This window comes from Penaeus monodon, chromosome 29 (assembly GCF_015228065.2).
Source record: "Penaeus monodon isolate SGIC_2016 chromosome 29, NSTDA_Pmon_1, whole genome shotgun sequence".
NCBI classification, from domain to species: Eukaryota; Metazoa; Arthropoda; class Malacostraca; order Decapoda; family Penaeidae; genus Penaeus; species Penaeus monodon.
Genome location: NC_051414.1, coordinates 3341171 through 3341427, shown reverse-complemented (window position 1 = coordinate 3341427; position 257 = coordinate 3341171). Strand labels below are relative to the sequence as shown.

General features: G+C 46.3%; 1 protein-coding gene across 1 annotated transcript in view; it reads right to left on the bottom strand.

The window, feature by feature from the left end:
- Nucleotides 1–257, bottom strand: part of LOC119591906 (ankyrin repeat and sterile alpha motif domain-containing protein 1B-like) — a gene marked incomplete in the record, with an annotated part of 115155 nt that overhangs the window by 33971 nt on the left and 80927 nt on the right.

Genomic DNA, 257 nt, shown 5'->3' with positions numbered 1-257 from the left:
TGCACGCAGCAATTCGAACACGTCGCCACACTCCCTAAACAAACAGCAATCACTCCAAACGAACACCTGCTGCTGACCTTCACACAGTTTCATCTTCCTCGGGAAAACACAAACAATGACTGACCAGATCCCCGAGTATTTATTTAGTTTCGTCTTACTGAAGCATGCAAGAACAAGTTGCAGAGAAAGGGTCAGGTCATCGAGTTATTCCTTCGTTAAATCCTTCGTCTCGATCTCTGGGCTGAGGCTTAGGAATG